Source organism: Heptranchias perlo, unplaced genomic scaffold (assembly GCF_035084215.1).
Source record: "Heptranchias perlo isolate sHepPer1 unplaced genomic scaffold, sHepPer1.hap1 HAP1_SCAFFOLD_52, whole genome shotgun sequence".
NCBI lineage: Eukaryota > Metazoa > Chordata > Chondrichthyes > Hexanchiformes > Hexanchidae > Heptranchias > Heptranchias perlo.
The window spans coordinates 7463271-7490094 of NW_027139537.1; the positions used below are offsets into that span (position 1 = coordinate 7463271).

A 26824-nucleotide genomic window follows, 5' to 3' on the forward strand; every position below is an offset into this window, starting at 1 on the left:
AGGGATGATATATTAGCAGGTTCCTCTAATGAGGCCATATGGGTGGAGCTTAAAAACAAAAAGGGGGCAAGCACTTTGATGGGAGTGTACTATAGGCCCCCAAACAGTCAGGAGGAGATAGAGGAACAGATATGTAGGCAAATCTCAGAAAATTGTGCAAATAATAGGGTAATAATAGTGGGGGATTTCAACTTCCCCAATATTAACTGGGATACTCAGAGTGTAAAAGGCTTAGAGGGTACAAAATTCTTAACGTGCATCCAGGAGAGCTTTTTGAGCCAGCATGTAGAAAGTCCTACAAGAGAGGGGGCGGTACTGGACCTAATTCTAGGGAATGTGGCCGGCCAAGTGGAAGAAGTGCTCGTTGGTGAGCACTTTGGTGACAGTGACCATAATTCGGTGAGATTTAAGGTGGTCATGGAAAAGGACAGGGAGGGGCCGGAAATAAAGGTTCTAAATTGGTGGAAGGCCGATTTTAATAAGATAAGGCAGGATCTGGCCAAAATGGACTGGGATCAGCTGCTTGTAGGAAAATCCGCATCGGAGCAATGGGAGTCTTTCAGAAGGGAGATTGAGACCATACAATGGCAACATGTTCCCGTAAAGGTCAAGGGTGGTTCCAAGAACTCCAGGGAACCTTGGATGTCAGGGGATATACGAGAATGGATTAGGAAAAAAAGGAGGGCTTTTGGCAGATACAAAAGGCTAAAGACGGAGGAAGCCCTAGAGGAGTACAAAAAGTGCAGGGGGATACTTAAAAAAGAAATTAGGAGATCAAGGAGGGGCCATGAAATAACACTGGAGAGCAAAATAAAAGAAAATCCTAAGATGTTTTATAAGTATATTAAGGGTAAGAGGATGACAAGGGAAAAAATAGGGCCCATTAGGGACGAAAATGGCAATCTGTGTGTGGAGCCGGCAGATGTAGGAGGGGTTCTAAATGTTTTTTTTGCATCTGTTTTCACTATGGAGAAGGACGATGTAGACATAGAAATACAGCAGGGGGACTGTGATATACTCGAACATATTAACATCGAGCGGGAGGAGGTATTGGCGGTTTTAGCAGGCCTAAAAATGGATAAATCCCCAGGCCCGGACGGAATGTATCCCAGGCTACTGTGTGAGGCAAAGGAGGAGATTGCGGGGGCTCTGACACATATATTCAGAACCTCTCTGGCCACAGGGGATGTGCCAGAGGACTGGAGAACCGCTAATGTAATACCATTATTCAAGAAGGGGAGTAGGGAAAAACCGGGGAACTACAGGCCAGTGAGCCTAACATCAGTGGTAGGAAAATGATTGGAAAAAATTCTGAAGGACAAAATTAGTCTCCACTTGGAGAAGCAAGGATTAATCAGGGATAGTCAACATGGCTTCATGAAGGGAAGATCATGTCTGACTAATTTGATTGAATTTTTTGAGGGGGTGACTAGGCGTGTGGATGAGGGTAACGCAGTGGATGTGGTCTACATGGATTTCAGTAAGGCCTTCGATAAAGTCCCGCACAGGAGACTGGTCAAGAAGGTACGTGCCCATGGAATCCAGGGTGCCTTGGCACTTTGGATACAAAACTGGCTTAGTGGCAGAAGGCAGAGGGTGATGGTCGAAGGTTGTTTTTGTGACTGGAAGCCTGTGGCCAGTGGGGTACCACAGGGATCGGTGCTGGGTCCCTTGCTGTTTGTGGTCTACATTAATGACTTGGATATGAATGTAAAAGGTATGATCAGTAAGTTCGCTGATGATAAAAAGATTGGTAGGGTGGTAAATAGTGAGGAGGATAGCCTCAGTCTGCACGATGATATAGATGGGTTGGTCAGATGGGCGGAACAGTGGCAAATGGAATTTAACCCGGAAAAGTGCGAGGTGATGCACTTTGGAGGGACTAACAAGGCAAGGGAATACACAATGAATGGGAGGACCCTAGGCAAGACAGAGGGTCAGAGGGATCTTGGTGTGCAAGTTCACAGATCCCTGAAGGTGGCGGAACAGGTAGATAAGGTGGTAAAGAAGGCATATGGGATACTTGCCTTTATTAGCCGAGGCATAGAATATAAGAGCAAGGAGGTTATGATGGAGCTGTATAAAACACTGGTTAGGCCACAGCTGGAGTACTGTGTGCAGTTCTGGTCGCCACACTACAGGAAGGATGTGATCGCTTTGGAGAGGGTGCAGAGGAGATTCACCAGGATGTTACCAGGGCTGGAGCGCTTCAGCTATGAAGAGAGACTGGGAAGATTGGGTTTGTTTTCCTTGGAGCAGAGGAGGCTGAGGGGGGACATGATTGAGGTGTACAAAATTATGAGGGGCACAGATAGGATGGATACTAAGGAGCTTTTTCCCTTCGTTGAGGGTTCTATAACAAGGGGACATAGATTCAAGGTAAAAGGCGGGGCGTTTAGAGGGGATTTGAGAATGAACTTTTTCACCCAGAGGGTGGTTGGAGTCTGGAACTCACTGTCTGAAAGGGTTGTGGAAGCAGGAACCCTCACAACATTCAAGAAGCATTTGGATGAGCACTTGAAATGCCATAGCATACAAGGCTACGGACCGAATGCTGGAATATGGGATTAGAGTAGACAGGGCTCATGGCCGGCGCGGACACGATGGGCCGAAGGTCCTCTTTCCGTGCTGTATAACTCTTTGACTCTATGACTCTATTTATCCAATTCCTTTTTGAAAGCCATGATTGAATGTGCTTCCACCACCATTTCAGGCAGCGCATTCCAGATCATAACAAATCGCTGCGTACAAAAAGTTTTTCCTCATGTCGCCTTTTGTTATTTTGCCAATCACCTGAAATGATTTTGAACGCTTCCATCAAATCACCTCTATAACCTTCTCTGCTCTAAGGAGAACAATCTCAGCATCTCCAGACTCTCCACGTAACTGAAGTCCCTCATTCCTGGAACCATTGTAGTAAATCTTTTCTGCACCCTCTCTATCTTCTTCACATCCTTCCTAAAGTGCGGTGCCCAGAATTGGACACAATACTCCAGTTGTGGTCGAACCAGTGTTACACATAACTTCCTTGCTTTTGTACTCCATGTCTGTGTTCATAAAGCCCTTGACGCCGCATGCTTCTTTAACCGATTTCTCAAACTATCCTGCCACCTTCAAAGATTTGTGCACATATACCCCCAGATCTCTGTGTTCCTGCATCCCCTTTAGAATTGTACCATTTAGTTTGTATTGCTTCTCATCTTCCTGCCAAAATGTATCACTTCGCACGTCTCTGCGTTAATTTCATCTGCCACGTGTCCGCCCATTCCACCAGCCTGTCGATGTCCTCTTGAAATCTATCACTATCCTCCTCACTGCTCACTACACTTCCAATTTTTGAGCCATCTGCAAATTTTGAAATTGTGCCCTGTACACCCAATTCCAAGTCATTAATATATATCAAGAAAATCAGTGGTCCCAGCACCGAACTCCCGGGGAACACTTCCTCCAGTCAGAAAAAGAACCGTTCACTACTATTCTCTGTTTACTGTCACTGAGACAATTTCAAATCCATGCTCCCACTGCACCTTTAATTCCTTGGGCTTCAATTCTGCTGAGAAGCCTATTTTGTGGTACATTATAAAACAACTTTTGAAAGTCCATATACACATCAACTGCATTTCCCTCGTCAACCCTCTGTTACCTCATCAAAAAACTCAGTCAAGTTAGTTAAACACGATTTGCCTTTAACAAATTCGTGCTGGCTTTCCTTTACTAATCTACACTCTTCCAAGTGACTGTTAATGTTGTCTCTGATTATCGTTTCTAAAAGCTTCTCCACCACCGAGGTTAAACTGACTGGCCAGTAGTTGCCGTGTTTATCCTTACACCCTTTTTAAAATAAGGATGTAACATTTGCAATTCTCCGGCCCTCGGGCACCACCCCCATATCTAAGGATGACTGGAAGATTATGGCCAGAACTGTGCAATTTCCACCCTTACTTCCCTCAGAATCTTGGATGCATCCCAGCCGGACCGGGTGACTTATTTATTTAAGTACAGCCAGCCTTTCTTGCAATTCCTCTATCAATTTTTAGCATACCCAGTATCTCAACTACCTCCCTTTTTCTGTATCTTGGCAGCATCTTCTTCCTTGGTAACGACACAGGCAAAGTACTCATTTAGTACCTCAGCTAGTACGCAGGGAGTTAGCATAACATTTAGAGCCAGGACGTGCAGGAGTCAAATTAAGAAATCCTTCTACGCACAAAGGGTGGGAGAAGTTTGGAATACTCCTCTGCAAACGGTAGTTGATTCCAGCTCAATCCAGAATTCTAAATCTGAGATTGATGGATTTCTGTGAACCAAGGGTATTAAGGGATATGGGGCTAAGGCGGGTATATGGAGTTAGATCACAGGTCCACCCTGATCTGATCGAGTGACAGAAAAGTCTCGAGGAGCAAAATGCCACCGCCACTGGCTGTCTCCTGATATGTGCCAGCTTCTCCTGCAAGAAAGCGGGTGATGTTCCTATCATGGTTGAATAGCTGCCAGTGTGTGTGGCCTGTGAGTTGTGGGTGTGCTGCTTGCAACGGTGGTAATGTGTAAGGGTGAGAGGGTTGATTACTGAAGGAAAGAGTTTGTTGCTATGTGGGTGATGGGGGGGTGTAGTTCATGGAGCAATGGGTGCGGCTAGTGGTGTAGTTGGTTGGAGACGCTATTGACAGTTGACCTCGCTCACCTTGACCACTCATGTCAAAGCATTGAATTTCTTCCTGTACTGCATCCATGTTCATGATGCTGTGCGCCTGGCATTGACCTCATCCCCGACTGCCTCCCACTACCTTTTGGGTGTATATCTGGAGGACCTCTTGCCCACTGCGGATATAGGATGTCCCTCCTTCAGTCCACCTCTTACGCCAAAGCCTCTGGTGCATCAGCAGAGAACCTTGATGCACGGAGTCTCAGGCCGGCACATTGGTGAGGTCTGGCCTGCAGATTGGAGGATGTGGGATTTACTGGTGTGCAAACTTTATTTAATATTTTTAATTAACTCATCAGTGTTTAAAAATAGGGATGGGACCTGCATCTGTGCTTTACACGTGCGATGTCTGATCTCCGTTCAGACTCCGTGCAGACAGCAGTCTGTTATATTCAGCAAATAACAGGTACTCGCTACCTTTAAGAGATTTCTAACAGACAGCCTGCCATTAAGAGATAGGAGCTTCCCCCTGCTGGTGGAAAGTGCGAATTGCATGGAATCCTCGTTCAACGCTGATTGCCAACGCAGATTGCAGGTGAGTCCTCAGGGCTGACGAAAATCTCGTCCTGCCTGCACAGGGCCCATTGGGCGCGGGGTAGTAGCGGATCGTGCTGCTCCCGTCCAAAAACAGGTCCTATCCAATTTCCCCACTCGGTGTCCAGGTAACATTCTAGTAAATCTGGGTTGCACTCCCAAGGCCAATGTGACCTTCCTAAAGTGTAGTACCCACAACTGAACACAGTACTCCAGGTGTGGTCTAACGAGGGCTTTGTATATTTGTAGTATAACTTCTACCCCATTGTATTCTGGTCCTCTATATATAAAGGCCAGCATCCCATTATCCTTTATTGATTATTTTCTGTCCCTGTCCATAATATTTTAATGATCCATACACATGGACCTCGAAGTCTCTTGTGATTTTGTGATTTCCGTTCCCACTGCTGTTTCCCTGCACCAGTTACAAAGTACAGTCCTGGTCCCACTGCTGCTGAGACCCTGCGCTTCTGCCATCTCAAGTCTTCATTTCTCCAACACTCTCGTCACCTCACATATTTAAATTAGCCGAGCTAGGAAATACCACCTGGAATCACAGAGCCTTACCCTAATATCGCTCGGTGTGACCTGTCCATTTAAAGGGGCATCACCCTGTCATCTCACGGTGTGACCCGTCCGATTAAAGGGGCCTCATCCTGAGAGCTAACGTTGTGACACATCCAGCTAAAGGGACTTCACCTCATGATCTCACGGTGTGACACATCCAGTTCAAGCGGTCTCACCCTGAGATCTCACGGTGTGACCCATTCAGTTAAAGGGGCCTCACCCTGAGATCTAACGTTGTGACTCGTCCAGTTAAATGGACCTCACCCTGAGATCTGACGTAGTGACTCGTCCAGTTAAAGGGACTTCACCCCGTGATCTCACGGTGTGACCCATCCAGTTAAAGCAGTCTCACCGTGAGATCTCACCGTGTGACCCGTCCGGTTCAAGAGGCTTCACCCTCTGACCTCACGGTTTGACCCGTCCAGTTAAATGAGCCTCACCCTCTGATCTCACGGTTTGACATGTCCAGTTAAAGGGGCCTCACCCTCTGATCTCACGGTTTGACCAGTCCAGTTAAAGGGACGAGAGAGGAATAGAGGAAATTGTCCCAGATCCAGAAAAGCATGCAGGATCTGCTCCAGCTGCAGTCGATGGGGATCGATGTCGGGAAGGAACTCAGGGAGTTGAAGGGCCAGCAAGTCTCGATCTTCACCTCCGAGGCCTCGAAGATCACCTTTCGGTCCAGAGTCCACTCCGTGCAGCAGGGCGAGAAGTGTTCGCGTTTCTTCGTCCAGAAGCTGCACAGAGAGACATCTGGTGATCAGCAGCCTGAAGGAGGAAGACAGCCCGGTGACGCCTTTGCAGACCGACATACTGAGGATCAGCAAATCTTTATATGCCGGACTGTATGACGCAAAGCCCAGAGACACCACGGCCTCCCAACCCTTCCTTTCCTCTATTACGGAGGTCTTAGAGGACAGCGAACAGGAGAGCCTGGATCGTCCATTGACCTTGGAGAAGCTGACAAAGGCTGTCCGGTCTTCGAGAAGAGTAGAACTCCGGAGAGTTCTACTCTTCTCGAAGGTTTACCGGTTGAGTTGTACTCGGCTCTGTGGGATTGGATTGGCCCAGAGCTACTGGATGTGTACGGGGGTATACTTCTGGCAGGCAGCATGTCAGAGTCCATGAGGAAAGGCATCATCACTGTCATCTACAAGCAGAAGAGAGAGAGGGGGAAATCAGAAATTGGCGATCCATTTCCTTGCTAAATGTCAACTACAAGATTCTGTCGAAGGCCATCGCCAACAGGCTCGAGTCCGCTCTGGAGCAGGTGATCCACCCGGATCAGACCTGTACTGTACCCAGCAGGAAGGTCTCTGATAGCCTGGTACTGTCCAGGTATACGATCGTCTACATGTAGGAAAGGGGGGTGAACACCTGCCTCATCAGCCTGGACTAGGACAAGGCCTTTGACAGAATATCCCACACATACATGATGGACGTGCTGTCCAAAGTGGGCTTTGGGGAGGAAATGTCCAATTGGACCTGACTGCTCTACTTGGACATTCATTGCGCGGTCCTAATCAATGGGCGGGAGTCGGAGAGTTTTCTGATCAGATTTGGAGTCAGGCAGGGCTGTACTCTCTCCATGGTCTTGTTCATATGTGGTAGCGAGCCGTTTGTCCCGTCCGTCAGGAAGGACACAAGTATCAGGGGGATGACGATCCCAGGCAGCGGAGGCTTTCAGATTACGGCCGCCCTGTACATGGATGACGTCACTGTCTTTTGCTCCGATCAGCAGTCGGTCCACAGATTGATGGGCATCTGCGATCGTTTCGAACTGGCCTCGGTGTCCAGAGTGAACTACAGTAAGGGTGAGGCCATGTTCTATGGCAGGTGGGAGACCCGATCGTTTGTCCTCTTCACCGTCAGGTCCGACTAACTGATGGTACTTGCGAGCTGGTTCATGGGGCCCCAGGCCTCCACCAAGCAATGGGAGGAGCGGTTCGCCAAGGCCAATCAGAAGCTTGGTATGTTGGTGGGACACTCTCTCTCAATAACAGGCAGGAACCTGGTGATAAGGTGTGAGGTACTCGCGGTGTTGCTCTACATGGCCCAGGTCTGGCCCATTCCCCACAACTCCGTCACCACGGTCACCCGAGCTATCTTCCACTTTGTCTGGAGGTCCAAGGTAGAACGTGTCCACAGGGACACCATGTACAAACCTCCAGACAAAGGGGACAGAAGCGTCACCAATGCTGCCCTGATCCTGATGGCCAGCTTTGTGTGTGGCTTCCTCAGGATGTGTGTGGAGTCCCGGTACACAAACACCAAGTGTCACTATGTGCTGAGTTTCTCCTGTCGAAAACATTGAGAAAACTGGGTCTGGCCATGCTGGCCGAGGAGACGAAGGACGTACCGTCCAGCTCGACCACCCCACCCTACCTGCCCCAGGTGGCGAAGATCCTGAGGAGAAACCACTTCGACCACAAGGCCGTCAGACAGTGGTTGACGAGGAACGTTCTGGGGGTCCTGCAGGAAAAGGAGAGGATGAATCCGATCAGGCAGATCCCCGACCAGACGGTCGATGCCATTTGGCAGAACATCTCGTCGCCGGAACTGACCAACAGATACCAGGATGTGGTCTGGATGGTGGTGAGATCCGCGCTCCCAGTGCGGGCATTCCAACATGGACAAAATCTCTGCACCACCTCAAGCTGCCTTCAAGGCTGCAACGGGGATGAGACCATCGTCCGTATCCTGATGGACTGGTCCTTCACGCAGAATATGTGGAGAGAAATGCGTTGGTCTCTGTCCCAGTTCATCCCCAACACCTCGGTAGCACAGGACGCTGTGCTCTACGGGCTGTTCCACGGGACGGACACCGAGACAGATATCAACAGCTGCTGGAAGACCATCAACTCGGTGAAGGAGGCCCTTTGGTCCTCCCGAAATCTTCTGGCCTCCCAGCTGAAGGAGCGGTCCACGAGCGAGTGTTGCCGACTGACACACTCCAAGGTCCAGGGGAATGTGCTGCGGGATGCACTGAGGCACGGTGCGGCCTATACAAGGGCTCTATGGGGAAAGAGCACCGTGTAAAGCCATCCCACCTTTTATTATACAGAATGTATTTAAAGACATGTACTGTGTATTGTATTGAAATAATGGGATCATAGTGTGTGCGATCTGTTTTGTATTGTTTTGAATTGAAATTGTGACTTTTACCCTGAACTTTATGTATCCTTAAATTTTATGAAATAAAGTATATTTTGAAAATAAAAAAGCATTGCTGCTCAAAGGCACTCCTTTGATCAGCGAGAGACCTGTCCGAAAGACTGACAGAAGTCTTTTTTTGCCTGAAAGTGATGTCCGGTTTGACGTGTTGTTGCTCAAAGGCGCTCCCTGCTGGTGAGCAGAGGCAAATGCTCGAGTAAAACAGCTTCAAGGTTTGAGAAAGGAAAAGCGCCAACATTTTAAGCAGCAAACAGTCTGTAAAGTTAAGAGAGCGGCCTTGAGCTCAATACCGCTTAATCCAAAAACACGTTCGTTATTTTGAGCCAGAATTAAACCAACGATTTAAGAGTGATTTTGCTTTCAAGTTTTAATCTCTACAAGTTTTCCACACGACCAGCTGAGCTCTCGAAGGGAAACAGCAAAGGTCCCTCTTTTTGGTGATTGTTCACCGTGTGCCTTTTGACACTCCCGGACTCGTGGAGACGCGTGGGCATGACCGAGACTGACTCGGTACCTGCTCATACCGCAGCGCTGTGAGAGTGTGAGCTCCGACTTACTCGACACACCTTTGGCCAGTCGAGCAATGGGGAACGTGTCTGACCAAAATTCAGAAGATTGTTGGTTCGAGTTCCACCTGGATGGAGAGTTTTTGCAAACTGCCGATTAGTTTATGATTTTACACCTTGCAAACTGTCCTACTTGATAGAGCTGCCCGGAGTTTTTTGCAATAAGTGCCTTCTGAGCGCAGCAGGCAGCGCGTCAGTCTCATAATCTGAAGGTCCTGAGTTCAATCCTCAGAGAAGGCGTCATTAAGCTTTTTTTTTCCCCATCTTTGCTCAAGACCAAAATCAATATTTTTTTCTTCCTGCAGTACACCAAAAGATTTGCTGCCCCTTGACCTCTCTGTACCGTAGCACGCAGTGAAGCTTAAGAAGTACATGGACCATGGGCTCGCAGAAAACTGACGCCACTTTTGTTTCTGGACAATTGACCCAAGTCAAAAGGTGAGTGGAGAATGCAAGAATCTATCTTGATATCTCTCACCTGCTCAGCGAGCATTCGACTTGAATCATAGAAACATTCCAGCACGGAAGGAGGCCATTCGGCCCATCGAGACCACACCAGCTCTGTGCAAGAGCAATCCAGCTCGTCCCACTCCACCGCCCCATCGTTTTTCCTGATGTCATCTATGGTGCTTTTGCCAATCATGTTACATCTATGCCCTCTGCTCCTTCACCCTTCTGCAAATAGGAACGATTTCTCTCTATACACTCTGTCTAATCCCTTCATGGTTTTGACAATCTCTATCAAATCTCCAGCTTCTCCAGTCTATCCACGTAACTAAAGTCCCTCATCCCTGGAATCATTCTAGTAAATCTCTTCTGCACCCTCTTTAACGCCTTCATATCTTTCCTAAAGTGCGGCGCCCAGAAGTGGACATAATACTCCAGTTGTGGCTGAACCAGTGTTTTCTAATGACTTCCATACTTTAGTGCTCTCTGCCTCTATTTATAAAGCCCAGGATCCCGAATGCTTTTTTAACCACTTTCTCAACCTGCCCTGGCACTTTCAATGATATGTGCACATATACCCGCAGATCTCTTTGTTCCTGTATCACTGTTAGAATTAAGCCCTCTAGTTTATATTGCCTCTCCTCGTTCTTCCTACCGAAATGCATCAATTCGAATTTTTCTTCGTTAACTTTCATTTGCCATGTTTCCGCCCATGCAGCCAGTCTGTATATATTCTCCTGAAGTCTATCACTATCCTCCTCACTGTTTTTAACCCTTACAAGTTTTGTTTCATCTGCAAATTTGGAGATTGTGCCCTGTACACACAAGTTCAAGTCATTAACATATATAAAGGAAAGCAGTGGTCAAAGCACCGACCCCTGGGGAACATCACTGTCCTCCTCCCTCCAGTCCCAAAAACAACCGTTCACCACTACTCTGTTTCCTGTCCCTTAGCCGATTCTGTATCTATGTTGCTTCTGCCCTCTTTATTCAATGCCCTTCACAGCAGTTGTTTCGCACTCGCCTCCAAGCAGTTCCACGATCAGCAGAGAAATCTCGCCTTGGGTTTGCCCCCTCCCTGACGACAATCAATACTTTGTTCCAATCGGTGGTTTCGAGCATAAGCAAGTGAGCAACAGCAGAACGGGAAGCCACAGTAATCGTGAATGATGCTGAGAAGAGCCCGAGCCTGCGGAAGGTAGATGAGATCACAGGAAAGAAACAGCGGCCCCGAGCTTGAGGGAGCAGCGAGAGCCCTGTCTGTCTGCCTGATCGAAGACATTTTTGCCTGAAAGCGGTTTGAAGTGTTGTTGCTCAAAGGCACTCCCTGCTGGTGAGCAGAGGCAAATGCTCGAACAAAACAGCCGTGTTCTGACAGACACAGAAAGCTTTAAGGTTTGACAAAGGAAAAGTGCTCTCCTGTGCCTCAGCGCCAACATGTTAAGCCGTAGGCTGCCTGTAAAGTTAAGAGAATGGCCTAGAGCTACTTACTCCAAAAGCACGTTTATTACTTCGAACCAGCAAACTTTGATCTGTTAATTGTACTATAGTTCTCCGCTCGACAAGCTGAGCGATCGAAAGGAAGCAGCTCATGTCTCTCTCTTTGGTGATTGTTCAACGTGCACCTTTTGACACTTCCGGACTCGTGGAATCGCGTGGGCATGACCGAGACTGACTCGGAAACTGCTCATTCTCCAGCATTGTGGAAGTGTGAGTTACTGCATGCTTTTTGAAAACTAGGCCAGTGGAGCAATGGATAACGTGTGGAGGTTCAATTCCCGTTTGATTCGAAAGTTTCTGCGATTTATTTTTGTTACAAAACATACATTACTGCATAAAATTTAAGAATACACAGAGTTAAAACTAAATTTCACAATTTCGAAGCAATACAGTACAATACAGACCGTATCTCACGGTATGAGCCGTCCAGTTAAAGGGGCCTCATGCTGTGATCTCACGGTATGAACCGTCCAGTTAAAGGGGCCTCATGCTGTGATCTCACGGTGTGAACCGTCCAGTTCAGGGGGCCTCATCCTGTGATCTCATGCTGTGAACCGTCCAGTTAAAGGGGCCTCACCTTGTGATCTCACGGTGTGATCCATCCAGTTAAAGGGGCCTCAAAGATTATCTTTCGTTCCAGAGTCCGCTCCGTGGAGAAGGACGAGAAGTGCTCGCGCTTCTTCTTCCAGAAGCTGCTCAGGGAGACTTCTGTGATCAGCAGCCTGAAGAAGGAAGAGGGCTCGGTGACGTCTTCACAGACCAACATACTGAGTCCACCCCACCTTGTAATTTGCTAATTTACCTCATGCTCATGCTTTAATATTGCATTTTTTTGATAAAGATTAGAAAGTTATTTGATAAACTTGAGTAATGAAGAAGGAGAGACAGAAAGCGATAGAGAAACAACAACAGAGCAATAAACAGGTGGAGGGAGAAACAGATAAAGAGACATAGGGAGATAAAGGTAAACAGATAGATAGCTATATAGACAGATAGATGGATAGATAGAGATAGATAGATAGGTAAGTAGATATATAGATAGATGGCTAGAGAGATGTATAGATAGAGAGAGTTGGATAGAGAGATATATAGATAGATGGATGGATAGATAGATGGATAGAGAGATATATAGATAGATAGATGGATGGATAGATAGATGGATGAATAGATAGATGGATGGATAGATAGATGGATAGAGAGATATATAGATAGATAGATAGTTAAATAGATGGATGGATAGACAGAGAGATATATAGATAGAAAGATAGATAGATAGGCAGATGGATAGAGAGATAGATGGATAGAGAGATATATAGATAGAGAGATAGATGAATGGAGAGGTAGATGGATAGAAATATAGATAGATAGAAAAATACATTTAAAGCAGTGGAGAGACAATGATACATTCGAATCGGTCGAAGGAGATTGATATTGATTTTTAATAAGGTGAAAATAACAATGGATATCGTTGAAAGAGATAAAGAAACATAAAATTAGTAGAAAGAGAGCACGATGGACAGATTCATAATTAGAGACAGAGTTAGAGATTGGCAGAAGCAGCGATGGAGAAATGGAATAAGTTGGAACATTGGTGGTGGCGGGGGTGGGGGGCGGCGGGGAGTGGGTGCAGGAATAGTCCGTCTTTTTGTGATAGTTTAATTGAAATGTATTGTGTCAATTGAAGATCAATTAGCAATGGACAGCTACAAATTGCCCGGTACAAACTCAAATACCCCTCGCCCCAATGAAGCGATGCTGGTAAAGAAACAACTCAATTCAAACCCAAACTGAACTGCAACAAATCAGCAAAGGTTACTTGAAAGGCATCGAGTGATGAGCTTCAGACGAAATGTTCTGGGGATGTTGCACTGAATTAGGCCGACAATGGAAGGCCCTGCAGTGATATTACGCACCACGTGTTTCTCTGCTCTAATGTTGAGAAAAGACTCGAAATTAATTGAATACAACTGCAGTTCCTCAACGGGACTTTCTCCTGCAGCTTAATATCCTCTTAACAGATCCGCCGCCTATCAAGGTCAACCTGCTTCTCCTGTTCGGACTTTGACATTTCAGTTAATGGTTAGTTTTGGGGTACTGTATTAGTTTGAGGTGCTGGATTGTTTGAGGAACACTATTAGTTTGAGGTGCTGTATTTGTTTGAGGAATACTATTAGTTTGAGGTGCTGTATTTGTTTGAGGAACACTATTAGTTTGAGGTGCTGCATTTGTTTGAGGAACACTATTAGTTTGAGGTGCTGTATTTGTTTGAGGAACACTATTAGTTTGAGGTGCTGTATTAGTTCGAGGAACACTATTAGTTTGAGGTGCTGTATTAGTTTGAGGAACACTATTTGTTTGAGATGCTGTATTTGTTTGAGGAACACTATTAGTTTGAGGTGCTGTATTAGTTTGAGGAACACTATTAGTTTGAGGTGCTGTATTATTTTGAGGAACACTATTAGTTTGAGGTGCTGTATTAGTTTGAGGCACACTATTTGTTTGAGGTGCTGTATTAGTTTGAGGAACACTATTTGTTTGAGATGCTGTATTTGTTTGGGGAACACTATTAGTGTTAGGCCACAGCTGGAGTACTGTGTGCAGTTCTGGTCGCCACACTACAGGAAGGATGTGATCGCTTTGGAGAGGGTGCAGAGGAGATTCACCAGGATGTTACCAGGGCTGGAGCGCTTCAGCTATGAAGAGAGACTGGGAAGATTGTGTTTGTTTTCCTTGGAGCAGAGGAGGCTGAGTGGGGACATGATTGAGGTGTACAAAATTATGAGGGGCACAGATAGGATGGATACTAAGGAGCTTTTTCCCTTCGTTGAGAGTTCTATAACAAGGGGACATAGACTCAAGGTAAAAGGCGGGAGGTTTAGAGGGGATTTGAGAAAGAACTTTTTCACCCAGAGGGTGGTTGGAGTCTGGAACTCACTGCCTGAAAGGGTTGTGGAGGCAGCAACCCTCACAACATTCAAGAAGCATTTGGATGAGCACTTGAAATGCCATAGCATACAAGGCTACGGAACAAATGCTGGAATATGGGATTAGAGTAGACAGGGCTTGATGGCCGGCGCGGACACGATGGGCCGAAGGTCCTCTATCCGTGCTGTATAACTCGATGACTCTATGACTCTATTAGTTTGAGGTGCTGTATTTGTTTGAGGAACACTATTAGTTTGAGGTGCTGTATTAGTTTGAGGAACACTATTAGTTTGAGGTGCTGTATTTGTTTGAGGAACACTATTAGTTTGAGGTGCTGTATTTGTTTGAGGAACACTATTAGTTTGAGGTGCTGTATTTGTTTGAGGAACACTATTAGTTTGAGGTGCTGTATTTGTTTGAGGAACACTATTTGTTTGAGGTGCTGTATTTGTTTGAGGAACACTATCAGTTTGAGGTGCTGTATTTGTTTGAGGAACACTATTAGTTTGAGGTGCTGTATTTGTTTGAGGAACACTATTAGTTTGAGGTGCTGTATTTGTTTGAGGAACACTATTAGTTTGAGGTGCTGTATTTGTTTTAGGAACACTATTTATTTGAAGTGCTGTATTTGTTTGAGGTACAGTATTATTTTGAGGTACAGTATTATTTTGAGGTATTGTATTAGTTTGAGGTACTGTATTTGTTTGAGGCACTGTATTAATTCGAGGTACAGTATTAGTTTGAGGTGCTGCGTTAGTTTGAAGTGCTGTGTTAGTTTAAGATGCTGTACTAATTTGAGGTAATATATTAGTTCGAGGTACTGTATTAGCTTGAGGTGCTGTATCAGTTTGAGGTGTTGTATTAGTTAGAGGTGTTGTATTAGTGTGAGCTGCTCTATTAGTTTGAGGTGTTCTATTAGTGTGAGGTGCTCTATTAGTTTGAGGTGTTGTAGTAGTTTGTGGTGTTATATTATTTTCAGAATCTGTGTCATTTGGAGGTACTGTATTCGTTTGAGGTACTGTATTAGTTTGAGGTACTTTATTAGTTTGAGATACTGTATTAGATTGAGATGCTTTATTAGTTTGAGGTATTCGATTAGTTTCAGGCTCTGTATCGGTTTGAGGTATTTATTAGTTTGAGATGATGTATTAGTTTGAGGTACTATATTAATTTCAGTTCCTTTATCGTTTGAGGTTCTTTATTAGTTTGAGCTACTGAATTAGATTAAGATGCTGTATTAGTTTGAGGTATTATATTAGTTTCAGGTTCTGTATCGGTTTGTATTAGTTTAAGGTGTTGTATTTGTTTGAGGTACTGTATTAGTATGAGACGACGTATTAGCTTGAGGTATTATATGAGTTTCAGATTCTCGATACGTTTGAGGTACTGTATTAGTTTGAGGTACTATTTTAGTTTGAGAAACTCTATCAGTTTGAGGTGTTATATTAGTTTGGGGTATCTGTATTATAAGGAAAGAGTTAGTGTTTATATTGAAGTAATATTAACCTTTAGCTTTTGCCTCTTAAGGAAGGAAGTATAAATCTCTGTTGGGAGAATGAAACTACAATAATAAGACGGATTTGCTTCATTTTATATGCATGCATATGTTTAACATAGAGACTAGTCGATTCTGAAGTCCAGAAACGCTTGGATTGCAGCTGATATCATAATACTCGTAAGTTAATTGTCCTTTTGATATAAACAATTCTCTGACAATCATAACAAGGCCTTTAAATCATTCAGAGCTGGTGTTTATGTGTGTCAGACAGCATTGTGTGCTATTCGTCTTACCAACTTCACAGGGAAGCAGGAGAGGTGTGACATCTGTACGATTGCTCCGTATCATTCCATACTGACGCAGCGGGAAAGGGCTGTACTGATGAGAGATAAACACCATTCTGCTCTCTGGTCAATGGGCAAGGCCATATGTTTCAACCAACAAGTTCAACAGTTATAGTTATAATTAATGCCCGAAGCAGAACACCTGGCTGTGCGGAAGGAGCCTGTTTTCACCACAAGGCGACATCTAGTGGAGGGGTGTAGTTAGGTGATGAGGGAAGTGATACTCTGATAACATGGAAAATGCTGGAAACCCTCAGCAGGTCAGGCAACAGCTGTGGAGAGAGAAACAGAGTTAATGTTTCAGGTCAATGACCTTTCATCGGAACCAAGTTGGCCAGTTGTGTTAGGTAATAGTATGAAACATCGGAATTGTTTCACTCATATGTGCTGATTTGGGGACTTTTCTGTCTTTGGACGTTCAAGATCAAAAGTAAAATAAGGGCTCGTCCGGGATCTCTCACATATTTGGACAAACAACCCCAAAGCTAGAATCATACCCCTGGACCAACGAGCCTACTGATAAGGACCAGTGCACTCAAGAGCCAGCCATCGTAAAACCCTTTTTGTTGGCTATCCTTGATAAGCAATTATGAGGACAGGTTGCATAGACCAGACTTGCATTCCCTTGAGTATAGAATATTAAGGGGTGATCTAATTGGGGTGTTTAAGAAGATAAAAGGATTTGACAGGGCAGATAGAGACGATTTCCTCTGGTGGGGAGAGTCCAGAACAAGGGGGCATAACCTTAAAATTAGAGCTTGGCCGTTCAGGATTGATGTCAGGAAGCATTTCTTCACACAAAGGGGAGTGGAAATCTGGAACTCTCTCCCCCAAAAAGCTACAGAGACTGGGGGTCAATTGAAAATTTCAAAACTAAGATTGATCGATTTTGGGGCGATTTCGGGATTTTAATAACTTTGACATTTTTTCCCTGTGACTTGTATCGTTTCGATCGATGAAATGATGGCGAAAAGAGTCAGTGTAAATAGAGTCAGCAGTTCATGTTTTCCCGAGACACTTCCTTCAGACCGGAGATCGAAAAGTTTGTCGTTTCCACAGTATAGCGGTTATCATGTTCACCAGTTACACGCAGAAAGTCCCCAATTCGACCTCGGAGGGATGCATTTTGTTGGGCCTTGCTCCCCACAAACCTCCAGGGTCGAGTTTCTTCAAGCGTGAAAGGGGCGACAAATCTTTTTAAATTTAACAGCGGATGCACCAGATTCATGGTATAATAAGCACGAAACATTTTTAAGCAGACTCCTAAAATAAAGTATGTAAAATGGGAAGGGAGAAAAGTTCATAACATGCAAAGCACAAAGATTTATTGACGTTTTAATTGTCACTTGGCAAACAAGTTAGCATTTCCTTCAGTGTGCAACAGAACGTATTAATGGTGATTAAAGAAAACATTAAATGTCTCACAGACTTCAATTATTTTTGTGCAATGAACTATTCCCAACCACAAGGGAAAACCGCATCAAACATATATATTTAAGTATATAATAAGTATATATACATATATAATCCATGTCGTGAGTGGAGCTCGTGACGCAACTGTAGTGCATCTGATTCCCCATCAGAAGACTGTATATCAAAATCACTATTTATCTTATCATTCATAGGAGCCTGGATAATTTCGGAATTAATGCTTTTTAACAATAAACGGAACATTGGTCACCAGTTCTGCGGTGTCAGGGAGGGACGCGTCATTTAAAAATAAACGACTGGTAGCGGTGAGCAAGTTAAGGCACAGCAGGTGTTGGGACAAGTGAGTGAACCGCCTTAGTTCAGTTGGTTGTTGCTTAAATGCCCGGGTGCTTGATTCTGACAAATTGATGGGCCCGAGGGAATTTTACAAGTGATGGTCATTGCTCCCTGTCATTGATAATTGAAATGAAATGTTAATCTGGCAAAGCCGGCGAACAAAATATTAAACTAGCGAAACAAATGCTGAGCAAAATTAATTGCAATGTTTGGGGGAAAGTGCAGCTGAAAAGCAGAAGATCTGAATGGAATGATCAAAGATTGAGCGGAATACATTGCTCGACTTGTTACTCGATTGCCTTCCACACCATGGAATTCAGGAGAACCTGTTTCATGGTTTGGACTGAACCCTTGGAGCGGAGCCAACAGCCGGCTCGCTGCAACAACAGACAAGGAACTAACAGTTTCCTCAGGCTTGGCTAGCTCAGTCGGTCGAGGCATTAACCTCCTGATCGTGTGTGCGAGTTTCAACTTTTACGCTACACGTTTACGGACCCCAGCGCTCCATTTTCGCTGAAATGGAGAATTACGACGCCACCTTTTTCTTGATATCACAATTGCTGGCGTGCGACGGAAGGGGTCCGTGTGACGTTCCAGTCAAACCCCCCGTCCGGGAACGCAACGATTTTAAAATACTCATCCTTGCTTTCAAATCCCAACATGGCCCTCGCCGCCTCCCTATCTCTGTAACCTCCTCCAGCCCGACAACCCTTCGAGATCATGTGGCTACAAGAGTAGGTCAGAGGCTGGGTATTCTGCGGCGAGTGAATCACCTCCTGACTCCCCAAAGCCTTTCTACCATCTACAAGGCACAAGTCAGGAGTGTGATGGAAGACTCTGCACTTGCTTGGATGAGTGCAGCTCTAACAACACTCAAGAAGCTCGACACCATCCAGGACAAAGCAGCCCGCTTGATTGGCACCCCATCCACCACCCTAAACATTCACTCCCTTCACCACTGGCGCACTGTGGCTGCAGTGTGTACCATCCACAGGATGCACTGCAGCTGCAGCAACTCGCCAAAACTTCTTCGACAGCACCTCCCAAACACGCGACCTCGACCACCAAGAATGACAAGGGCAGCAGGCACATGGGAACAACACCACCAGCACGTACCCCTCCAAGTCACACACCATCCAGACTTGGAAATATATCGGCCGTTTCTTCATCGTCGCTGGGTCAAAATCCTTGGAGCTCCCTTCCTAACAGCACTGTGGGAGAACCTTCACCACACGGACTGCATCGGTTTAAGAAGGCGGCTCACCACCACCTTCCCAAGGGCAATAAATGCTGGCCTTGCCAACGACGCACACATCCCATGAACGAAAAAATAATCTCTGTGCTCCTCCAATTCTGGCCTGTTGCGCATCCCCGATTTTAAACGCTCCACCATTGGCGGCTGTGCCTTCAGCTGCCTCGGCCCTAAGCTCTGGAATTCCCTCCTTAAACCTCTCCACCTCTCTCTCCTTTAACACATACCTTAAAACCTAACTCTCCGACTAAGCTTTCGGTCACCTGTCCCAATATCTCCTGATGTGGCTTAGTGTCACGTTTTTTTTAATAACGCTCCTGTGAAGCACCTTGTGACGTTTTACCACATTAAAGGCGCTATGTAAATGCAGGTTGTGTCCTTTGGTTATCGACTCTCCTGCCAATGGAAACAGCGTCTCCCCATCGATTCTATCAAAATCCACTCATAATTTTGAACACCTCTATTAAATCTCACCATAACCTTTTTTTGCTCCAAGAACAATCCCAGCTTCTCCAGTCTCTCCATATAACCCATCCCTGGACACGATGCAAGGTGGAGGGTTGCAACCAGGTTTGCAAATTATTGCCATTCGGGAGCTGGACAAATCGAAAGGAACCGAAATGACAAAGAGCTTTGTGAATCTGTAGATACGCTTTGGGAAACGCAATTGGAGGCGAGTAAAGGACTGACCAGACAGGCGGCCAAGACGCATCTGAGTCGGCATGTCCCCCTGGAACAGTTACTCTGATGTTATGAGTGAAATTAAGAGGTCGGAGCCATTGAAAGCGCTCCCAGTTACTGCAGATCAGGGATCAAAACCTGACATCAGCGTCAGGACGCTCAGAATACTTTTTTTTATTCGATCATGGGATGTGGGCGTCGCTGGCGAGGCCGGCATTTATTGCCCATCCCCAATTGCCCTTGAGAAGGTGGTGGTGAACCGCCTTTTCAACCGCTGCAGTCAGTGTGGTGAAGGTTCTCCCACAGTGCAACTAACTAACAGACAAAGCACCGGTGGGCGCGCCGGTTGCAGGAGAGCTGGTTGTCGGTGATATCGATGCTGTGAGCGAGACCAGACCGTTTCCATGTTTCCACAAACAATGTCCCATCCTTTATTTCTGGAGAAGGAACACTGATAGTGGTCAATTGCATTTCTGTGGCTGCAACATGTAACTTTGGCTCGGTGACACGCTGCTTTAGTGTATCTTGCAAATCAAAACACCGGATGGTCTCTGTGGCGCAATCGGTTAGCGCGTTCGCCTGTTGATTGAAAGGTTGGTGGTTTAAACCCACCCAAGGACGAAAATTCCACCTTTTGTCCACACTTTCTGGTTCATTGCTTCATTCTGATAGCCCTGAAGCCGGTGCCAGGTTTTAATTTCTGATTTGTAGTAACTGGGAGCACTTTAAATGGCTCCGATCTCTCAATCTCATTTCAAGTTTTCTAATGTGTGATTTGGCTGCGAGAAAACACTCTGTGAACAATGTCATCTGAGCATGCCGGATTCGCCATAATTTACACTGCGGTCGGATATCAGGCACATGAAAAAAACAGTGAAATGTCTGTGTGAGCGCGATGCTCTGGGATTCCCTGCCTGACCATCGCCACCGATCCTTCTCTGCAGCCTTCCGAAATACAGCGCAGGAAATGTATCCCTGGGAAATGAGCTCCTGGACAGTAATACGGAAATTAGTTTGGCTGAGGGTTTATGTCCCTAACACGGCGACTGAGCCATCAGGTTTCTGTAGTGTAGTGGTTATCACGTTCGCCTCACACGCGAAAAGTCACTGGCTTGAAACCAGGCAGAAACATTTTGAAACCTTGTTCCCATAAAAAATGAGTAAATATTTTACGATTCACACTGCTGATTAAGTGTGAACAAAGTCCATATCTCCCAACCCTGTTATTGCAGTCCGCTGGGAGCAGGCGGTGAAAGCCAGCGTGATATTGGTCTCACACCCCGTGGAACCTGGTGGAGATTTGATCAGCCCTATCTATTCAACCAATAAATGAAATGGTGTTTGAGAAACATTCATATATATAATAACATCCAGTATCCTGTTATCAGAGTGCGTGGCGCAAAAGTCTGACTCCAGATCAAAAGGCTGCGTGTTCACATCACATCGGGGTCACTGTTTCTTTCACCGGTCATATGAGACTGGATAATTCCCGAATTAAGGTTTTAATTGCCTTTTCACAAAAAAACAGATGTTTGGTCTGAACCTCGACTCAGTGCCTACCCAGTGGCAGGGAGGGGAACGCCTGATACCCTCATTTATTTCATGCAACAAACTGACAAGAAAACTAGTATTGATTCAAAATCGACCTGCAGATGGACACACACAGAAAAAAGACAACCACAGAAACAGACAGCAATTACTTGCATATATACATATATATATATATATATATATATATCGCCTTTAACGTGGTCAGACGATTTAAGCTCGGTGAACTTGCTTCAGCTTTCTGAAATGTCCTTGTCCATCCTTCAGAGATCACGGGAAATATATTTTTTGCCTTTCGAAAAAAGACGCAAAAAGCAGAGACATGATATGTTTTCAATACGGCTGGTGAAATGGCCGGGCTATTATAAATTAGTAGTCGCATTTGAAACATTTAAAGGCGACTACCTAAAAATCACTTAGTGGAAATTTGAAATCACGGTTAATATTTATTTAGGTCTGAAAGAAATAACAATAAACATATCAGTCAGTGCCCGCGGTGAGACGGTGATGAATTTGTTTGCTGCGAAGTTCACCGCTGGGCTAAAGTTGACGCCATTTAAAAGACGCGAACCCACTCAATGTAAAGGATGAGCTCATAACCAACAGGTCCCGTCAACGTCAAACATCTCCTTTCTTGTTCAATAGAGGGAGCAGAGGCGTGTACATCATCAGACGCCAGCAACTTGAAGCAATGGAACAGATAAAGGCACAGATGCAAGTTCCACATCTTTTCAATGCAAAGTTATTTCACTTTATTTAAAGTGCCGTGTGGCTGAAAACGGGTCCCAGATGATTTGCGTTCACTCGTGACTTGTTTTCCAGTGTTTGTCCGTCAGGTTTGCAATTCAATTTGTATTGGATGTTGAAGATATTTCAGGATGATTGCACAACATACCATGTGTAAAGCAACCATCTTGATAACTTCAATCATCACACACTCGACATCGACGCTGCAGAGGCCCCAGCACCCCTTTCAATATTGTTTTTCTTAACTCACAGTTTTCAAAAGGGAATTGGATAAACGCTTGGATGGAAACATTTTCAGGGTTATGGGGAAACAGCAGGCGAGTGGGACTAACTGGACAGCTCTTTCAGAAAGCTGGCACAGGCACGTTGGGCCGAATGGCATCCGAATTGCGCTGTCTTATTCTATGATTCTATAAATAGATCAATTTCCGCCTTTCACTGAGCCTCACTAAATGGAGCGCAGTCATCGTGTCCTTGTGAAATGAGCTCCTGAACAGTAATACGGAAATTAGCGTGGCTGAGCGGTTTGAAACTCTGGTCAAGCACCTTACAGGAAATTTCCTCTCTGAGTTTGAGTAGTTTATCAATTATCTCCCCACCTTTCCATCTTAAATGTCTTTACATATTTTTTTGATCTCTTCTTCTCCTGTCATGCCCACAATATTAGTCTCCCTGGTAAATACTGAAGCAAAGTGATTATTTAATATTTCTGCCATTTTCCTGTCATTGCCTGTGAGTTTGTCGTGTGTATCCCTTAGTGGCCCGATTCCAATCCTAAACTTTCTTTGGCTGTTGATGTGTCTAGAATACTTTGCTTTTTATGATATTCCTTTTTGCCTTTCTAATAGTTCTTTAGACTTCTTTCCCAGCCTTTTCAAATTCCCCTCTCTCCTTTATTGTCTCGTCTGTGCCTTTTTCTTTAGTTTCAATTTTACCCTTATTTCTTTATTCATCCCTGGTGTGTCATTTCTGGCTCGTTTGTTCTTGCTTTTCAGTGGGATGTATTTCTCCTGGACTCTATTGATCATCGTTTTAAATATTTCCCACTGCTGTTCTATTTCTTTGTCCAGGTCATTAATATGTCAAACATTTCACCGTTGGAAACTTCTCAAGTCACATATGCATGACAAAGCCAGTTACTTTTGTGGGAGGAGCAAATCAACTTGGCAGAAAAATCAGCTGCAGCCCAATTCACAAATAAAATATTTCCACGTCTTCGTAAAAGTAAGGAATGTCAGAAGTGGAATTCGAACCCACGCCTCCAGAAGAGACTGCGACCTGAACGCAGCGCCTCAGACCGCTCGGCCATCCTGACCACCAAGCTCAGGTTTAATTCTGCATTATTTCTGCACTGTTGGCCAGTGAAAGCAGCATAAAAGTTTAAAATGGCACTCGCCCAACGTGGGCTCGAACCCACGATTCTGAGATTAAGAATCTCATGCTCCACCGACTGAGCTAGCTGGGCCGAAAGGCTTTTAACCGCCCTATCTATTATTGCAGCAAGCAGGAGAAAGACTCCATTTCAAATTATTGGAATTAATTCTGAGGGACAGGATAAACTGTCACTTCGAGAGGCACGGACGAATCAAGGACAGTCAGCATGGATTTGTTAAGGGGAGGTAGTGTTTGACTAACCTGATTGAATTTTTCGAGGAGGTGATAAGAAGGATCGATGAGGATAGTGCAATTGATGTCGTCCACATGGATTTTCGCAAGGCTTTTGAAAAGTTCCCACATGGTAGATTGGTCAAAAAAGTAAAGGCCCATGGAATCCAGGGGAATGTGGCTTGTTGGATCCAAAATTGGCTCAGTGGCAGGAAGCAAAGTGTAATGATGTTTTTGCGGCTGGAAAGCTGTTTCCAGTGGGGTGCCGTAGGGCTCGGTACTTGGTCATTTGCTTTTTGTGGTATATATTAACGATTTGGACTTAAACGAAGGGGACATGATTAAGAAATTTGCGGGTGACACAAAAATAGGCCGTGTGGTTGATAGCGAGGAGGCAAGCTGTAGACTGTGGGGGGTTCAGGCAATTTTCTGATAACAAAGCAATCAATCTATCTCTGAACGAATTTTGAACGAATACGTGTGTTTGACCCGGCACAGGCACGATGGGCCGAATGATCTCCTCTTGTGGACTAACATAATACGATGATACTAATTGTTGTCAGATGGAAAAGCAACACATTCCAAATAAGAGCAGAGACAGGAAACTCGTCTAACAGCAGAACAGCACGGTGAGATATTGTATTTGAGAAGGATGAGGAGGGATAGTTTATCATGGTGGTCGTCACATAGGGTATCATTTGTAACTTTGATAAGGACCATTTCATGCTGCGACAGGGGCGGAAAACTAATCGGAGAGATTCAGCCCGGGCGCGGCCTCATCGTGCGCGGTGAGACGTAGGGCGGGCGGGGGAAGTGTCAGAGCTGGGGCTCACCGGCGGAAGCAGCATAAAAGATTAAAACGGTACTCGCCCAACGTGGGGCTCAAACCCACTACCCTGAGAGTTTTTAAAGAAAAGGGGGAGCAGCCACTGTCGGCATCTCTTGCTGTACTTGAAACAACACATTCCACGTACGAGCAGAGAGAGGACACCATTCAATTGCCCATTGTGTTGAACAGAATGCCATCGTTTTCCGTAGTTTGGTGGTTCCCGGTTCGATTCAGGGGAGGAGCATTATTTTGGAATTTGGTCTCCATAAACATCCCGATCGATTTTCTTCTCCTGCCAAAACGGGAGAAAGTGGCTGCTCCCTTATTCTTTGAAAGCTGCATCTTTTACTTCATTAAATAGACAACTTTGAGTGAGAGAAAACTGATCCACAATGACGCTCATTTCAAGTTTATTCCCTTTTAAACTGGAAGGATATATTGGCTTTGGACAGAGTGGCTTTTGAAAGGAGTTAGTCGGGTGGGATCGACAAACCATTTCCGCTGGTCGGGGACAAGGGAACCGAACCAAACATCTACCAAGTTCTCCTGAATTCTGAGGTGCAATGGGGAACCGACCAACAAAAGCCCTTTCATTGACCGTGGAGGTTCAGACAATTTTCTGATAACAAAGCGCTCAATCTATTTCTCTTGTCTATTTCCCGATGTTTCCGGATACTGTCTGCATCTCTGCGCTGTGTTCATTTCACTCTGTGTCCACCTGCAGGGTGGTTTTTGAAGGAAGACGTGTGATTGTCTTCTGTTTGTTACATTAAATAAATAGAGGGCATCAGTTGCTTCACTCCATGACACTGGGGAAACAGAGGCAGACTTTCGAGCAGGGTTCTTTCACTTGTGAAGACGCAAAGAAAACATTGATTGCAGAATTATACAAACCAATTTTAAGGGAAAAAACGGTGACCCCGACGTGATTTCAACACACAACCTTCTGATCTGGAGTCAGACGCGCTACCGTTGCGCCACGAGGCCTGGGTGCGGCAATGGGTGTTTGTTTTTCTCAATGTTTGCCAAGCACCGCTTTATAGCTCCGATATCGGTGGAATGGGTTGGCTTTCAAATTCCCGCCCACTCCCACCAGATGTCAGGAAGCATCAGAAGTCGCCTTCACCTGTCAGCGGCAGCATGGCGCTCGCTTCCATCTCCTGCTGTCAGCGGACTGCAGCAAATCCATTTACATTCATCCTGCACCCAGAATTATCACATCACATGAAAAGGATGTGGGAAACTGCTCAAGATACATAACAGGAGGGGAACCTTCTGAAAAACACTTAGACTTTCGGTGTTTCGACTTCGATTCGAACTGCGAAAAAGAACGTGTGAAAATATAAACTATGGGTGTGATGTTTATATATCAAGTGAATGTTTGTAACGGATTTCTCCCGTTACTCTTACAACTATGGGTTGTTAATCCATCAACAATGACTTCCGCTTGATTTTAGCACGAGTGGTTACAAAATAGCAAGTTTAATAGATTGACTTACAACAGAGTTGCACTACAGTTATCTTCAACATTATATTCAACAGTATTATTATTATTATACAACTGTCGACAGATTACATTAATGACAAGCAATTAACACAACCTGACCTGTCCACGAATCCAGGTGTATCAGACCTGACCTTTGCGGACAGCCTGTGGCAATGAACTTCTGACTGTCCCCTTTTGAGAGCTCGAACATTTGAGAAGGGAGCATGCCCTATCTTTATACGATTCGGCTGCATTGTTCTGTACGTAAACACCACTGATCTTAACACATGGTCGTAAACCATCCCACTTTGCTGACTCTCAGAAACCACCAAGGATTGTTTCATGTCTTAGTGCTTATTTAGCATTTCTCCGTCATCAGGTTTTGGATGCTTATAATAGGTTAGCACAACCTGGAGTTCAGGTGTCCACGACACTCAAGTTTCTCTGGACATCAATATTTAATAGTTTCTCACCATTTCAAAAATATTCTGTTTTTCTGTTCTTCCCACCAAAGTGAATGATCTCACATTTCCCCACATTATACTCCATCTGCCACCTTCTTGCCCACACATTTAACCGGTCTATATCCCTTTGCAGACTCTTTGTGTCCTCCTCACAGCTTACTTTCCCACCTTGATTTGAAACATCTGCA

At 45.2% G+C, this 26824-nt stretch overlaps 4 non-coding genes across 4 annotated transcripts; 1 reads left to right on the forward strand and 3 right to left on the reverse strand.

The window, feature by feature from the left end:
• Positions 1-9710: 9710 nt before the first annotated feature.
• trnam-cau (transfer RNA methionine (anticodon CAU)) lies at positions 9711-9783 on the forward strand. Its single transcript has one exon. It is a non-coding gene; the product is annotated as a tRNA-Met (tRNA).
• Positions 9784-23484: 13701 nt separating this feature from the next.
• On the reverse strand, positions 23485-23567 carry trnal-cag (transfer RNA leucine (anticodon CAG)). Its single transcript has one exon. It is a non-coding gene; the product is annotated as a tRNA-Leu (tRNA).
• Positions 23568-23645: 78 nt separating this feature from the next.
• trnak-cuu (transfer RNA lysine (anticodon CUU)) lies at positions 23646-23717 on the reverse strand. Its single transcript has one exon. It is a non-coding gene; the product is annotated as a tRNA-Lys (tRNA).
• A 1884-nt stretch (positions 23718-25601) lies between these two features.
• trnaw-cca (transfer RNA tryptophan (anticodon CCA)) lies at positions 25602-25673 on the reverse strand. The gene has a single exon. It is a non-coding gene; the product is annotated as a tRNA-Trp (tRNA).
• Between the last annotated feature and the right edge of the window lie 1151 nt (positions 25674-26824).